The sequence below is a fragment of the Hordeum vulgare genome, chromosome 1H, assembly GCF_904849725.1.
Source record: "Hordeum vulgare subsp. vulgare chromosome 1H, MorexV3_pseudomolecules_assembly, whole genome shotgun sequence".
In the NCBI taxonomy this organism is placed as follows: Eukaryota; Viridiplantae; Streptophyta; class Magnoliopsida; order Poales; family Poaceae; genus Hordeum; species Hordeum vulgare.
The window spans coordinates 329,404,366-329,422,284 of NC_058518.1; positions in this window are offsets into that span (position 1 = coordinate 329,404,366).

Genomic DNA, 17,919 nt, shown 5'->3' on the forward strand with positions numbered 1-17,919 from the left:
GGATGTTAGGAGAACCAAAAATGATGTCATCTACATAGATTTGGCATAAGATCAAATCACCATTTTCCCTCTTAGTAAAAAGAGTGGGATCGATCACCCCCACCACAAAGCCATCATCGAGTAGGAACTTCTTTAGATGATCGTACCAATCACGGGGTGCTTGTTTGAGGCCATACAGAGCCTTGTGAAGTTTGATACATGGTCTTTGTGGTGAGGGTCAACAAACCCAGGTGGTTGTGATACATATACCTCTTCTTGTAGAGGACCGTTAAGAAAAGCACTTTTCACATCCATTTGATGCAAAGTAAAACCATTGAAAGCAGCATAGGCCAATAAAATGCAAATGGACTCAAGACGAGCAACAGGGGTGAAAGTTTCACCAAAGTCCAAACCTTTAACTTGGGAGTACCCCTGTGCTACTAACCTTGCCTTGTTGGGTAGGACAGTCCCATTCTCATCTTCCTTGTTCTTGAAAATCCATTTAGTTCCAATGACATTATGTTCCTTAGTTGGTCGTTCTACCAATGACCATACTTCGTTGCGTGTAAAACTATTTAACTCCTCTTGCATAGCAAGGAGCCAGTCATTGTCGCACAATGCATCCTGAACCCTGTGTGGCACGGTACTAGAGACAAACAAAAAGTGAGCACAAAAGTTTGTTAATTGTTTACGAGTCACTCTACCTTCCGACACGCCGGTGAGGATTTGATCAATATCAACACGACCGGCCACACGTGGCATGATGGAGGTCAGGGTTTCACGAGGTTCGACTTCGTTTCCATCATCAACGTCCTCAACATATGGATCATTTATGTGTGGAGGAAGATATTCCTCTTCGCGTTGCACCTGTTGAGGTTCATCATCAAACATACCCATACTTTGGTCTAGCTCTTGAAGATCAACTTGTTCTTGAGTGTGATCAGGGTGAGAGACATGTTCTCCCACTTGATCCTGAACAACTGGCATGATGTGTGTGCTAGTATCTTGTGGAGGTACGGGCAGTGAACTGCCTTGAGGATGAGAAATACTCTCATCATCTTCATCATCATCACGGGGTCTTTGTTCCATGGGAAGAAGTGCACCTACACCCATGTTTAAGATATCTTGTAGGGAGTCTTCTTCACCTGGATCATTTAGATCAACTTGCTCCCCATGGGAGGGGTTAAATTCATCAAACGTCACGTCACAGGTTTCTATAACACATCTAGTGGATTTGTTGTAGACTCTGTAGGTGTGAGAGTTTGACCCATAGCCAACAAAAATCCCTTCAGTTGTTTTGGATTGAAATTTTCCTAACCGTTCCAGTTTGTTGAGGATGAAACACTTGCATCCAAACACACGGAAGTACTTAACATTGGGCTTGTTCCCAGTTAGGAGCTCATATGGAGGCTTCTCCAATATTGATCGAAGGAAGAGCCGGTTTGATGCATGGCATGCTGTGTTGACGGTCTCAGCCCAAAAACTATGTGGTGACTTGTATTCGTCTAACATGGACCTTGCCATTTCCACAAGTGTCCGGTTCTTCCTCTCTGCCACACCATTTTGCTGAGGGGTGTAAGGTGCGGAGTATTGATGTTCAATTCCCTCATCACTAAGAAATTCTTCTAGGGTGTAGTTCTTGAACTCAGAGTCATTATCACTTCTTACTGCCTTGATGTCCTTGTCAAACTTCCGCTGGGCTTGTTTGGCAAAATCAATGAAGGTGATCTTCGTCTCGTCCTTGGACTTGAGAAATAACACCCATGTATATCTTGAGTAATCATCAACAATGACTAGGACATACTTTTTCCATCCAAGACTTTCCCATGAAGGAGGCCCAAACAGATCCACATGAAGGAGCTCTAATGGCCTCGAAGTGGATACAATGTTCTTGGGTGGATGTTTTGATTGATGTTGTTTCCCAGCTATGCATGCACCGCACACACGATCTTTCTTAAAAGATACATTTGTTAGTCCAAGGATGTGATTGCCGTTTAAGAAATTTTGAAGATTTTTCATGCCAACATGGGCAAGCCGGCGATGCCACAACCATCCCATGTCGGCCTTGTCCATTAGACAAGTTGTATGGAAGGTGCTCTCTGTTGGGGAACGTCGCATGGGAAACAAAAATTTTCCTACGCGCACGAAGACCTATCATGGTGATGTCCATCTACGAGAGGGGATGTGTGATCTACGTACCCTTGTAGACCGTACAGCAGAAGCGTTAGTGAACGCGGTTGATGTAGTGGAACGTCCTCACGTCCCTCGATCCGCCCCGCGAACTATCCCGCGATCAGTCCCACGATCTAGTGCCGAACGGACGACACCTCCGCGTTCAGCACACGTACAGCTCGACGATGATCTCGGCCTTCTTGATCCAGCAAGAGAGACGGAGAGGTAGAAGAGTTCTCCGGCAGCGTGACGGCGCTCCGGAGGTTGGTGATGATCTCGTCTCAGCAGGGTTCCGCCCGAGCTCCGCAGAAACGCGATCTAGAGGTAAAACCGTGGAGATATGTGGTCGGGCTGCCGTGGCAAAAGTTGTCTCAAATCAGCCCTAAAACACCACTATATATAGGAGAGAGAGGGGGGAGCCTTGCCTTGGGGTCCAAGAACCCCAAAGGGGTCGGCCGAGCCAAGGGGGGGAAGGTCTCCCCCCCCCAAACCGAGTTGGACTTGGTTTGGTGGGTGGGAGTCCTTCCTTTCCTTCCCACCTCCTCCTTTTTTTCTCTTTGATTTTATTCCCAATGCGCATAGGCCCCTTTTTGGGCTGTCCCACCAGCCCACTAAGGGCTTGTGCGCCACCCTCAAGGCCTATGGGCTTCCCCGGGGTGGGTTGCCCCCCCGGTGAACTCCCGGAACCCATTCGTCATTCCCGGTACATTCCCGGTAATTCCGAAAACCTTTCGGTAATCAAATGAGGTCATCCTATATATCAATCTTCGTTTCCGGACCATTCCGGAAACTCTCGTGACGTCCATGATCTCATCCGGGACTCCGAACAACATTCGGTAACCAACCATATAACTCAAATACGCATAAAGCAACGTCGAACCTTAAGTGTGCAGGCCCTGCGGGTTCGAGAACTATGTAGACATGACCCGAGAGACTCCTCGGTCAATATCCAATAGCGGGACCTGGATGCCCATATTGGATCCTACATATTCTACGAAGATCTTATCGTTTGAACCTCAGTGCCAAGGATTCTTATAATCCCGTATGTCATTCCCTTTGTCCTTCGGTATGTTACTTGCCCGAGATTCGATCGTCAGTATCCGCATACCTATTTCAATCTCGTTTACCGGCAAGTCTCTTTACTCGTTCCGTAATACAAGATCCCGCAACTTACACTAAGTCACATTGCTTGCAAGGCTTGTGTGTGATGTTGTATTACCGAGTGGGGCCCGAGATACCTCTCCGTCACACGGAGTGACAAATCCCAGTCTCGATCCATACTAACTTAACGAACACCTTCGGAGATACCTGTAGAGCATCTTTATAGTCACCCAGTTACGTTGTGACGTTTGATACACACAAAGTATTCCTCCGGTGTTAGTAAGTTATATGATCTCATGGTCATAGGAATAAATACTTGACACGCAGAAAACAGTAGCAATAAAATGACACGATCAACATGCTACGTCTATTAGTTTGGGTCTAGTCCATCACGTGATTCTCCTAATGACGTGATCCAGTTATCAAGCAACAACACCTTGTTCATAATCACAAGACACTGACTATCGTTGATCAACTGGCTAGCCAACTAGAGGATTGCTAGGGACAGTGTTTTGTCTATGTATCCACACATGTAAATGAGTCTTCATTCAATACAATTACAGCATGGATAATAAACGATTATCTTGATACAAGAATTATAATAATAACTATATTTATTATTGCCTCTAGGGCATAATTCCAACAGTCTCCCACTTGCACTAGAGTCAATAATCTAGCCCTCACATCATCATGCGAATTACATTGTAATAAATCTAACACCCATACAGTTCTGGTGTTGATCATGCTTTTCCCGTGGAAGAGGTTTAGTCAGCGGGTCTGCTACATTCAGATCTGTGTGCACTTTGCATATATTTACGTCCTCCCCTTCGACGTAGTCGCGGATGAGGTTGAAGCGTCGTTTGATGTGTCTGGACTTCTTGTGAAACCGTGGTTCCTTTGCTAGGGCAATGGCACCCGTGTTGTCACAAAATAAGGTTATTGGATTCAGTGCGCTTGGCACCACTCCAAGATCCGTCATGAATTGCTTCATCCAAACACCCTCCTTAGCCGCCTTTGAGGCAGCCATGTACTCCGCTTCACATGTAGAATCTGCTACGACGCTCTGCTTGGAACTGCACCAGCTTACCGCACCCCCATTAAGAATAAATACGTATCCGGTTTGCGACTTAGAGTCGTCCGAATCTGTGTCAAAGCTTGCATCGACGTAACCTTTTACGGCGAGCTCTTCGTCACCTCCATACACGAGAAACATCTCCTTAGTCCTTTTCAGGTACTTCAGGATATTCTTGACCGCCGTCCAGTGATCCACTCCTGGATTACTCTGGAACCTACCTGCCATACTTATGGCCAGGCTAACGTCCGGTCTAGTGCACAACATTGTATACATGATAGAACCTATGGCTGAAGCATAGGGGACGGAGCGCATATGCTCTCTATCTTCATCAGTTGCTGGGCACTGAGTCTTACTCAATCTCGTACCTTGTAAAACTGGCAAGAACCCTTTCTTGGACTGTTCCATTTTGAACCTCTTCAAAACTTTATCAAGGTATGTGCTTTGTGAAAGTCCTATCAGGCGTTTTGATCTATCCCTGTAGATCTTAATGCCTAGAATGTAAGCAGCTTCTCCTAGGTCCTTCATAGAGAAACTTCTATTCAAGTAATCCTTTATGCTCTCCAAAAACTCTATGTTGTTTCCAATCAGCAATATGTCATCCACATATAATATTAGAAACGCCACAGAGCTCCCACTCACTTTCTTGTAAATACAAGATTCTCCAACCACTTGTATAAACCCAAATGCTTTGATCACCTCATCAAAGCATTTGTTCCAACTCCGAGATGCTTGCACCAGTCCATAAATGGATCGCTGGAGCTTGCACACCTTGTTAGCATTCTTAGGATCGACAAAACCTTCGGGTTGCATCATATACAACTCTTCCTTAAGGAAACCGTTAAGGAACGCCGTTTTGACATCCATCTGCCAGATTTCGTAATCGAAAAATGCAGCTATTGCTAACATGATTCTGACGGACTTAAGCATCGCTACGGGTGAGAATGTCTCATCGTAGTCAACTCCTTGAACTTGTGAAAAAACCCTTTGCCACGAGTCGAGCTTTATAAACGGTCACATTGCCGTCAGCGTCCGTCTTCCTCTTAAAGATCCATTTGTTCTGAATAGCCTTGTGTCCCTCAGGTAATACTTCCAAAGTCCACACTTTGTTCTCATACATGGATCCTATCTCGGACTTCGTGGCTTCTAGCCATTTGTTGGAATCTGGGCCCACCATTGCTTCTTCATAATTTGCAGGTTCATTGTTGTCTAACAACATGATTGATAAGACGGGATTACCGTACCACTCTGGAGCAGCACGTGGTCTCGTCGACCTGCGTGGTTCGACAGAAACTTGAAATGGAGTTTCATGATCATCATCATTAACTTCCTCCTCAACCGGCGTCGCAACGACAGAGGTTTCCCCTTGCCCTGCGCCACCATCCAGAGGGATGAGAGGTTCGACAACCTCGTCAAGTTCTATCTTCCTCCCACTCAATTCTCTCGAGGGAAACTCCTTCTCGAGAAAAGCTCCGTTTTTAGCAACAAACACTTTGCCCTCGGATTTGAGATAGAAGGTGTACCCAACTGTCTCTTTTGGGTAACCTATGAAGATGCACTTTTCCGCTTTGGGTTCCAGCTTTTCAGGCTGAAGCTTTTTGACATAAGCATCACATCCCCAAACTTTAAGAAACGACAACTTTGGCCTTTTGCCATACCACAGTTCGTATGGTGTCATCTCAACGGATTTTGATGGTGCCCTATTTAAAGTGAATGCAGCTATTTCTAATGCATAACCCCAAAATGATAATGGCAAATCGGTAAGAGACATCATAGATCGCACCATCTCTAATAAAGTACGATTACGACGTTCGGACACACCATTACGTTGTGGTGTTCCAGGCGGTGTCAACTGTGAAACAATTCCACATTGTCTTAACTGAGCACCAAACTCGAAACACAGATATTCACCCCCACGATCAGACCGTAGGAACTTGATCTTCTTGTTACGATGGTTTTCAACTTCATTCTGAAATTGCTTGAACTTTTCAAATGTTTCAGACTTGTGCTTCATTAAGTATACATAACCATATCTACTCAAATCGTCAGTGAAGGTGAGAAAATAACGATATCCGCCGCGTGCCTCCACGCTCATCGGACCACACACATCGGTATGTATGATTTCCAACAAGTCACTTGCACGCTCCATTGTTCCGGAGAACGGAGTTTTAGTCATCTTGCCCATGAGGCATGGTTCGCACGTGTCAAGTGAATCAAAGTCAAGTGACTCCAAAAGTCCATCGGCATGGAGTTTCTTCATGCGCTTTACACCAATATGACCTAAGCGGCAGTGCCACAAAAATATGGCGCTATCATTGTTAACTCTAACTCTTTTGGTCTCAATGTTATGTATGTGTGTATCAATATCAAGATTCAATATGAACAATCCTCTCACATTGGGTGCATGATCATAAAAGATGTTACTCATAGAAATATAACAACCATTATTCTTTGACTTAAAAGAGTAACCGTCTCGCAATAAACAAGATCCAGATATAATGTTCATGCTCAACGCAGGCACTAAATAACAATGATTTAAGTTCATAACTAATCCTGACGGTAACTGAAGTGAGACTGTGCCGACGGCGATTGCATCAACCTTGGAACCATTTCCCACGCGCATCGTCACTTCATCTTTCGCCAGCCTTCGTCTATTCCGCAGTTCCTGTTTCGAGTTGCAAATATGAGCAACAGAACCGGTACCGAATACCCAGGCACTACTACGAGAGCCGGTTAAGTACACATCAATAACATGTATATCAAATATACCTGATTTTTCTTTGGCCGCCTTCTTATCAGCCAGATACTTGGGGCAATTGCGCTTCCAGTGACCCATACCCTTGCAATAGGAACACTCTGTTTCAGGCTTAGGTCCAGCTTTGGGTTTCTTCGTCGGATTGGCAACATGCTTGCCGCTCTTCTTCGAATTACCCTTCTTGCCTTTGCCGTTTCTCTTGAAACTAGTGGTCTTATTCACCATCAACACTTGATGCTCTTTACGAAGTTCAGACTCTGCGACTTTCAGCATCGCAAACAACTCGCCGGGAGACTTGTTCATCCCTTGTATGTTGTAGTTCAACACAAAGCCTTTATATCTTGGCGGCAGTGATTGAAGGATTCTGTCAGTGATAGCTTCTTGCGGGAGTTCAATCCCCAGCTCAGCTAGACGGTTGAGTACCCAGACATTTTCAGCACATGTTCACCGACAGATGAATTCTCCTCCATCTTGCAAGCATAGAATTTATCAGAGGTCTCATACCTCTCGATCCGGGCGTTCTTCTGGAAGATAAACTTCAACTCCTGGAACATCTCAAATGCTCCATGACCCTCAAAGCGACGTTGAAGTCCCGGTTCTAAGCCATACAAGACTGCACATTGAACTATTGAGTAGTCCTCCTTACGTGCTAACCAAGCGTTCTTAACATCCTGATCAGCCGTAGCGGGTGGTTCATCTCCTAGTGCAGCATTAAGGACATTATCCTTCTTCCCAGCTTGTAAGATTAGCTTAAGATTACGAGCCCAGTCTACAAAGTTGCTTCCATCATCTTTCAACTTAGCTTTCTCTAGGAACGTATTAAAATTCAGGGTGACTATCGCGTGAGCCATGATCTACAACACAAATATAGTCAAAGTGGACTTAGACTATGTTCAAGATAATTAGAGTTTAACTTAATCAAATTACTCGCTAAACTCCCACTCAAAAAATACATCTCTCTAGTCATTTGAGTGGTCCATGATCCACTTACACTAGCTCAAGTCCGATCATCACGTGAGTTGAGTATAGTTTCAGTGGTAAGCATCCCTATGCTAATCATATCATCTATATGATTCATGATCGACCTTTCGGTCTCTTCTGTTCCGAGGCCATGTCTGCACATGCTAGGCTCGTCAAGCTTAACCCGAGTGTTCCGCGTGCGCAATTGTTTTGCACCCGTTGTATGTGAACGTTGAGTCTATCACACCCGATCATCACGTGGTGTCTCGAAACGACGAACTGTAGCAACGGTGCACAGTCGGGGAGAACACAATTTCGTCTTGAAATCTTAGTGAGAGATCACCTCATAATGCTACCGTCGTTCTAAGCAAAATAAGGTGCATAAAAGGATTAACATCACATGCAATTTATAAGTGACATGATATGGCCATCATCACGTGCTTCTTGATCTCCATCACCAAAGCACTGACACGATCTTCTTGTCACCGGCGCACACCATGATATCCATCAACGTGTCGCCATCGGGGTTGTCGTGCTACTCATGCTATTACTACTAAAGCTACATCCCAGCAAAATAGTAAACGCATCTGCAAGCACAAACGTTAGTTATAAAGACAACCCTGTGGCTCCTGCCGGTTGCCGTACCATCGACATGCAAGTCGATATTTTCTATTACAACATGATCATCTCATACATCCAATATATCACATCACATCGTTGGCCATATCACATCACAAGCATAGCGTGCAAAAACAAGTTAGACGTCCTCCAATTTTGTTGTTACTTGTTTTACGTGGTGACCATGGGTATCTAGTAGGATCGCATCTTACTTACGTAAACACCACAATGGAGATATATGAGTTGCTATTTAACCTCATCCAAGGACCTCCTCGGTCAAATCCGATTCAAATAAAGTTGGAGAAACTGACACCCGCCAGTCATCTTTGAGCAACGGAGTTACTCGCAGCGATGAAACCAGTCTCTCGTAAGCGTACGAGTAATGTCGGTCCGAGCCGCTTCGATCCAACAATACCGCGGAATCAAGAAAAGACTAAGGAGGGCAGCAAAACGCACATCTCCGCCCACAAAAACTTTTGTGTTCTACTCGAGAAGACATCTACGCATGAACCTAGCTCATGATGCCACTGTTGGGGAACGTCGCATGGGAAACAAAAATTTTCCTACGCGCACGAAGACCTATCATGGTGATGTCCATCTACGAGAGGGGATGTGTGATCTACGTACCCTTGTAGACCGTACAGCAGAAGCGTTAGTGAATGCGGTTGATGTAGTGGAACGTCCTCACGTCCCTCGATCCGCCCCGCGAACTATCCCGCGATCAGTCCCACGATCTAGTGCCGAACGGACGGCACCTCCGCGTTCAGCACACGTACAGCTCGACGATGATCTCGGCCTTCTTGATCCAGCAAGAGAGACGGAGAGGTAGAAGAGTTCTCCGGCAGCGTGACGGCACTCCGGAGGTTGGTGATGATCTCGTCTCAGCAGGGTTCCGCCCGAGCTCCGTAGAAACGCGATCTAGAGGTAAAACCGTGGAGATATGTGGTCGGGCTGCCGTGGCAAAAGTTGTCTCAAATCAGCCCTAAAACCCCACTATATATAGGAGAGAGAGGGGGGAGCCTTGCCTTGGGGTCCAAGAACCCCAAAGGGGTCGGCCGTGCCAGGGGGGGGGGGGGGGGGAAGGTCTCCCCCCCCAAACCGAGTTGGACTTGGTTTGGTGGGTGGGAGTCCTTCCTTTGCTTCCCACCTCCTCCTTTTTTTTCTTTCTCTATGATTTTATTCCCAATGCGCATAGGCCCCTTTTTGGGCTGTCCCACCAGCCCACTAAGGGCTGGTGCGCCACCCTCAAGGCCTATGGGCTTCCCCGGGGTGGGTTGCCCCCCCGGTGAACTCCCGGAACCCAGTCGTCATTCCCGGTACATTCCCAGTAATTCCGAAAACCTTCCGGTAATCAAATGAGGTCATCCTATATATCAATCTTCTTTTTCGGACCATTCCGGAAACCCTCGTGACGTCCGTGATCTCATCCGGGACTCCGAACAACATTCGGTAACCAACCATATAACTCAAATATGCATAAAGCAACATCGAACCTTAAGTGTGCAGACCCTGCGGATTCGAGAACTATGTAGACATGACCCGAGAGACTCCTCGGTCAATATCCAATAGCGGGACCTGGATGCCCATATTGGATCCTACATATTCTATGAAGATATTATCGTTTGAACCTCAGTGCCAAGGATTCATATAATCCCGTATGTCATTCCCTTTGTCCTTCGGTATGTTACTTGCCCGAGATTCGATCGTCAGTATCCGCATACCTATTTCGATCTCGTTTACTGGCAAGTCTCTTTACTCGTTCCGTAATACAAGATCCCGCAACTTACACTAAGTCACATTGCTTGCAAGGCTTGTGTGTGATGTTGTATTACCGAGTAGGCCCCGAGATACCTCTCCGTCACACGGAGTGACAAATCCCAGTCTCGATCCATACTAACTTAACGAACACCTTCGGAGATACCTGTAGAGCATCTTTATAGTCACCCAGGTACGTTGCGACGTTTGATACACATGAAGTATTCCTCCGGTGTTAGTAAGTTATATGATCTCATGGTCATAGGAATAAATACTTGACACGCAGAAAACAGTAGCAATAAAATGACACGATCAACATGCTATGTCTATTAGTTTGGGTCTAGTCCATCACGTGATTCTCCTAATGACGTGATCCAGTTATCAAGCAACAACACCTTGTTCATAATCAGAAGACACTGACTATCGTTGATCAACTGGCTAGCCAACTAGAGGCTTGCTAGGGACAGTGTTTTGTCTATGTATCCACACATGTAAATGAGTCTTCATTCAATACAATTACAACATGGATAATAAACGATTATCTTGATACATGAATTATAATAATAACTATATTTATTATTGCCTCTAGGGCATAATTCCAACACTCTCTTCGAGAAATCAATCGTGTAAAGGTTGCCATCCAACTCTCCAACAAAGGCCACTTCGGGAGTGTCTCTCTTAAAGACTTTCACATCCTTTAGTCCAAATAATGTGTCATAACCGACGGAAGCCAATTGGCGAACTGAAAGTAAATGATATTGAAGAGATTGAACAAGCATGACATTTGCAATAGACATGTCATTAGTGATTGCCACCTTGCCCAACCCAATTACCTGCCCTTTCGACCCTCCACCAAATACAATGCTCATGTATGGTCGAATGGATTGCATGAAGTCATAGAGCAAGTTACTATCTCCGGTCATATGATTGGTGCATCCACTGTCGATCACCCATTTGGCTCCTCCGGAGAAAACAGCCTGTAACGAATTAAGACTTGGTTTGAGGTACCCATTTCATCATGGGGCCTTTCATATTAGTTACAAGAGTCTTAGGGACCCAAATAGCATAGAATTGGAATGCATTACGGGGACCAACGAATTTAGCATAAACCTCTCCTTCCTTTGATTTGTGTAGTACATAGGATGGAGGCATGAATTTGGTTGTCTTGTTGTGAGTAGGCGAACCCTTAGTGGACGACCCACTCACAACCTTACCTTTCTCCTTGTGTCCCTCTCGTACAGATATTTCTTTAAGCGGAGTGGTACACTTGAGAGGAGATGCACTTTTCTTGGCGGTGCTTGGGTTGAACCCAAGCCCTTCCTTGGCAAGGCCTCCATTGTGTCGACTTAAGATCTCATTGAGAGTCTTTTGTCCTTGTGCACATGTCATGAGACCCCTGTCTAGCTGTGCCTTTAGCGAACAGTTTTCCTCAAGGATAGATGTCAGTTCACTACTAGAGTTAGTAGTGCAGGTATCAACATTAATAATAGGTGAGGAGTAGGCCTTAGTTAAAGTGTCAAGATAAGTAACCTTGAGTGCCTCAAAGCTCTTTGTAAGAACAGTGAGTTTCTCTTCCTTGTCTTTGAGAGACAAGGATAGACGCTCACAGTCCTTAGAAAGGGAAGCATGAGAGTTCACTAGTCGGTTTTTATCATTTAGTAACTCTTTGCACACAGATTCAGCCTTTTTCAAGGAGGCAAGATAATTAGCATGTTTATCAAGGTTTTCACCTACTTTCGAGCATAATGCATCATTTTGTGCTTCCTCATACAGGACTTTCTGCTCAAGGATCTCATTTCTTTCCTTCTCCTCAGTGACGAGGGTTTCGAGTTCCTTGATGGTATTGGTGTGCTTACTCACCATTTCCATAAGTATGCGAAACATAGTGAGCTTCTTTCCTCTAAGAGAGCACATAGATTTGTTTATTTTAGCAAACATGGGATGATCTAGATCATTATCCTCATAGTGATCTTCCGCATCAAGATACTCATCAGATGGGGTAGAAGCTAGACTGAAAGAGTTTAACCGTGGAGTTACCTTAACCTTATCATGGGAGCTTTGGTCTTCCTCATCTCCCATGGCAGTCTTTGCCATCAAACACTTGTGAGCGTTGCCCTTGTAGTCCTTCATATAGTTGTAGTGAACAACATCACCACTTTTGTTGACTAGCCTCAAGGTGTTTTGTGTATCCTGAGCTACTCCGGCAACCCCACCAACATCTTCTGGATCTGATTCTTCTTGTGCAACCATTGCTCTTCCATCAATCCTCTTGAGCTTGGAGTTCATAGGGTTTGGCAACTTCTTCTTTACAAAGGTCTTTGAAAACCTTGGTTTGTCTTCTCTCTTCTCATAAGGGCAGTCATTGGAGAAGTGGTTGGTTTCCTCCCAGTTGTAGCATTTCCTTACCTTCTTCTTTGGGAATCTTCCCTTGAATTTTCCTGCACTGAACTTCTCTACAAAGAGAGCAATGTCCTCATAAGATGGGCTTTCATCAGAGTCAACATCATCACCATCTTCGCAGTCATCATCACCCTCTTCCTCTTCACTTTCTTCTTCGTCACATTCATGCTTGGCTTTCAAAGCAAGATTGATCTTTCATGTTGAAGTGCCATGCATGGCAAGGTGCTTTGTTGCATTCGCCTTTGACTCTTCAAATAATTGGAAAGTGGATATGATGTCATCTGGAGTCATTTCTTTGAACCCATGGTGCTGCCTCATGTCCCATACCATTTGATGGTGATATGGAGCAAGAGCATGAAGTAACTTGTCCACGAGAAATATCTTGGTCAGATTGAAACCATCTTGCGTCTTGTCACAGTTACATGACTCAATGTCTGCGGCGAGAGTCATGAGCCGTTCTAGTAGTTGCTTGGGAGATTCACCCTTTTCCATACAGAAATTCTGTAATTGCCCCTTGGCAATTTCATATTGAGCAAGCCGAAGAGTGGAGGTACCGGTCTTGGTCCTTATAATGCTATCCCACAGTTCCTTGGCACTTGTGATGTGAATGTAAGGTCTCCGTTGCTTGTCATTCATTCCTTTTCTTATGCACATGATCACAGTGTCATTGAGATGCTTGTCATAAGTTTCTCTGGGAGTGAGGCACCTTGGATCTATAGGATTGTACCCATGCTCGAGGATGTCCAACATCTCATCATTAGCGTACCTAAGATGATCATGCATACCAACTCTCCACAAAGCAAAATTGGAATTGTCATCAAGCAAGGGAGGTTTTCCTCCAGGATTGTACTTAGGTTTCTCAATTTGAGATCTAGCATAAAGCCATGGAACACTGGTTTGGTTCCTTTCCGGAGGTTCTTGGCCAAATGAAGTACCGTGCACATGTGGCCCTGAGGCCCTCGGGGACGTGGTTGTCCCCGTGGTTAGTGATGCCAGTCTCATTTGGACCATGGCCTCAAGGGAAGCATCATGCTCCTCCTTCTGCATGGCAAGGGCCCGTTCCAGGTCCTCAGAGGTGAAAGACTTGACTTTCGTGGAAGTCCCATCCCTTTGCACTGGAGCTACCGTAGTTGGAACCCCGTCCATCTCGCACTAGGGCGGTTAAGCCACAAGAATAGAGCACGAGGCTCTGATACCAATTGAAAAGGATCGAGATGGACCTAGAGGGGGGGGGGTGAATAGGTACAGTTCCAAATTTTAATAATTACTTAGCAATTTTAGGCAAAAGTGCGGAATATGAGTGTAGGCGTAATAATTGCTACGACAAGGAGTAAGCTATTTAGAGTGAAGTAAGACAAGCGGTAAACAATAATAAAATACAAGTACGTAATAAGGATTAACACAAGTAGAGAGTTAGGGTTAGGAATAACCGAAACTCCAAGAGAGACAAGGATGTATCCTGATGTTCACTTCCTTGGAGGGAAGCTACGTCACCGTTAGAGGGGCGGATGTTACCACGAAGGCACACCAATGCCATGAAGGCTCACCCTATTCTCCCTTTGAGATAACTCCACGAAGGCGTTTCTCAACCACTAGTGGTAAGCCTTGAGGTGGCTTCCAGACCTTCACAAACTTTCCGGGGGAAATCACAATGGTTTGATTCCTCTCCGAAGACTCCTAGCACCTAGGAGTCTCCAACCTCCAAGAGTAACTAGATCACGGGGATTGCTCAAAACTTGCTCAAATCACAAATCACTTTGGTGGGAAGGAGGAGAGGGAGACGATCTATCTTTTGATTGGAACAACACTCAAAGGGACTCACAAATGCTCTTGGGATCTAAGATTTGGTGTAGACAAGAGTGAGTGAGAAGAAAGGTGTTCTTGGATGTATTCTAGCTGTGTTGAACACCCACTCACAAAGTGGGTGAGGGGTATATATAGTGGGGAGTGTAAAACAGCCGTTGGGGACACTTTAAGTCACATAGGGTCCGGACGTCCGGCAGTTCTCGGAAGTCCGGGCGTCCGCAAGGGGTCGGACGTCCGACAGGGGTCGGTCGTCCGAGGGCTGTAGCTATGACTGGAAACACTGTGAATTTGAACAGCGACCGGACGTCCGGAGAAGGCCGGAAATCCGAGTTATTCGACTCAACTTCTTCTGGTGGGAGGTTCCGGATTTCCGAACAAGGACGGACGTCCGGCCCTCGGACGTCCGGAGGGAGCCGGCAATCCGAGTTATAGAGCTCATGTTCTTGTGGTGCAGGGCTCCGGATTTCCAAAGCTGGTCGGACGTCCGGCCCTGAGATGTCCGGAGGGAGCCGGAATTCCGAGTTATATGGCTCAAATACTTCTGGTGGAGGGCTCCGGATTTCCGAAGCCTGCCGGTCGTCCGGCCCTCGGATGTACGGAGGGTGCCGGAAGTCCGAGGCAATAGACCTGCTTTGAGATAGGAACATAGTAGAGAATATGTGGTATTGGGTAGGATAGTGAAGATGTGGTATGAGCAAGTTCATCGCAAAACCTATGATCCCCTCTTAATAGTGCGGGATCCCTATACTCAATAATAGTAAACTCAAAAGGATAGTCTACATCATCTTTTCTCAATCCCGAGCCTTCTTGAAATATAAATCCCGATCTTCTTAGACCACCTTTGGCACATAATTCTCAATCTACTAAAGTACTTGTCATCCTGAGATACACTCAACAAATAGGATTAGTTTCCTATGTATGTGTTGTCATTAACACCAAAAGTCGATTAGGGGCATAGCATGCACTTTCACCATCATATTTGGTAGACCCTTTCTCAACAATGTCAATGCTCACATTGATTGCATTAAGCAGACTGTCACAGTTAGTTTCGAGGGTGTGTATCATGAATTTAACTTCTCCAAGTTTGGAAGACAACACCATGAAAGAGAGTCGTCTGGTAGGGATGAAATCATTGCTCTTGCCTCTATTGCCGTAGCCTCCTATGGATCCTTTAGAGCAATATCTTCTTGAGCATGAAAATGATATGCATATGGAGGAGAGAGATGAGATAGATAAAATTGTCTTAGAACAATATCCTATTCTCAAGAATAATCTGCCTGTTGAACTGCTTGGGGATCCTCCCCCACCAAAGGATGATCCTTTGTTCAAGCTTAAACAGTTGCCTGATACTCTTAAGTATGCCTATCTTGATGAGAAGGAGATATATCCTGTCATTATTAGTGCTCTCCTCTCAGAGCGCGAAGAGAAGAAGTTACTAAAAACTCCGAGGAAGCACCGCCCTGCTATTAGATATACTCTTGATGATCTTAAGGGTATTAGTCCTACTCTATGTCAACACAAGATTAAAACCGATCCTGACTTTAAACCAGTTGCTGATCATCAAAGGAGATTAAATCCTAAGATGAAAGAGGTCGTTAGAAAAGAAATATTAAAGCTTCTGGAAGCAGGAATCATTTATCATGTTGCTCATAGTGATTGGGTAAGTCCAGTACATTGCGTACCTAAGAAGGGAGGTATCACCGTCGTTCCTAATGGTAAGTCCAGTACATTGCGTACCTCATTAATTCTTGTTTCATAGTTGCGGATGCTTGCGAGAGGGGTTAATCATAAGTGGGATGTTTGTCCAAGTAAGGACAGCACCCAAGCACCGGTCCACCCACATATCAAACTATCAAAGTAGCGAACAAGAATCATATGAACATGATGAAAACTAGCTTGACAGAAATTCCCATGTGTCCTCGGGAGCGCTTTACCTTATATAAGACTTCGTCCATGCTTGTCCCTTGCTACAAAAGGGATTGGACCATCTTGCTACACCTTTGTTACTATTGTTACTTGTTACCCATTACGAATTATCTTATCCCGCAACTATCTGTTACCGATAATTTCAGTGCTTGCAGAGAATACCTTGCTGAAAACCACTTGTCATTTCCTTCTGCTCCTCATTGGGTTCGACACTCTTACTTATCAAAAGGACTATGATAGATCCCCAATACTTGTGGGTCATCTCTCCGCGTCCCTCACCCACCCAATCCGCCACCCACTCTTCCCCGTCGTACGCATCGAATCTGCATCGCCGTGAGGACGCCCAAATACAAAGCGCACCGGCCACCGGCACGGCGTTGCTCATCTGCTCGTTGTTGTAGGCCTAGCTGACTCCGCAACTACACAGGAAGCATGGAAGCGCAAGGTGAGGTTGGGGCAACAGCAATGGCAACGGCAAGGACATCGCCGGTGGTTCTGCACCTATACCTGGACTAGGTAATTAACATCTTTCTTGTCTTCATATCCATTGCATACTCGTGTTTGTGTATCTGATTCAAGCATGGTGTGATCTGCCATGGGAATGGCTATATGAGAATTTGTGTCATGTATTTACATTACCTATGATGAAACATCTCAGATGTATTGAAATTCGTTGGCACTTTTGTGAGGGAGGCGCACCTCAAGGGATTGAACCAGGGGAAGAGGTTGAGCTAGCAAGGGTGACTGAAGAAGCAAGGGAGGCTTGCAAGTCAAAATGACCAGCTGGACCACCTCCAGATGAGGGAGGTCACCCATCTCAGTTTATTTGTGACATAGCTCGCGATGTGCGCTCAAAGAGGAAGATGGTCAAGGCTTCAAGTCTTGTGAGGAGAAAAAGGGCAAAGAAAGGTAAGATGGCTGTTCTGGATGGGAAGCTTCGGAAAGTGAAGATGATGAGGCAGAAGACAAAGAAAGTGGTGATGAAGAAGAGGAGGAAATAGGTGGGGTGCCTTCACCTGAAAGAAGCAGTCAAGGGGTTGAAGTAGAACAAGAGGCTGAGCTGGTGAGGGTGACCGAAGAAGCGAGTGAGACTCGGAAGTCAAAACGACCATCTGGGAAGAAGAAGGACAAATAAAGTATCTACTATTAGCAATGGTCAGTTCTTCTGCTTAACTTATTTGCTAAGTTATAAAGCTTCAGTTTGCAATTTGATAGAATTCAAACGTGATTCTAGATTTACTTCTATTTTATTAATGGCATATGTGTAGTGTAGATGATTTGTTGAGCATGCCAAATATGTGGCTACGAGCCTCTGCCAGTGTTCTATATTACTAATTTCACATGTACATAATTATTTAAAGGTGGCGTTGTTATT